Genomic DNA, 498 nt, shown 5'->3' on the forward strand with positions numbered 1-498 from the left:
CCGGGCTCTGCGCGTCTCCCCCGGGGTCCTGCTGGGCCGGCGGAAGCGGGAGCCGGCCGGGCGCCAAGGCTGCGTATGTTCATTCTACTCCCTGGGGTTTATGCCTAGGATCAGATTTGGATACATGTGTAAGGATATGTCAGCTGTGCTAGCTAGTGGATATACCTAGACTAATTGAGTTCATTGGTAGAACAATTGAATGGGGGGGGGCGGAAGGCATTGAGGGCAATCATGAATGTTAGGGACAATGGAGGAGGAAGACGGGACATGGCAGAGGGGGGGGATGGGGAATCTAGGATGGCAAAACAAAAGGCAAGGTATGCAGGACACAAAAATTGGGAAATCATTTGCTGAGAACATATATGTTGATGTGCTTGATTGAGCCAATGCACAGTGTATTTTGGATGGAAAATTCATATGTGTGTTGTGATGAGAAAAAAAAAAAAATTTATAATAAAAAAAAAAAAAAAAAAAAAGAAGAGGGGAAGAGGGAAAAGA

The sequence above is a fragment of the Tupaia chinensis genome, unplaced genomic scaffold, assembly GCF_000334495.1.
Source record: "Tupaia chinensis unplaced genomic scaffold, TupChi_1.0 Scaffold000602_1, whole genome shotgun sequence".
NCBI classification, from domain to species: Eukaryota; Metazoa; Chordata; class Mammalia; order Scandentia; family Tupaiidae; genus Tupaia; species Tupaia belangeri.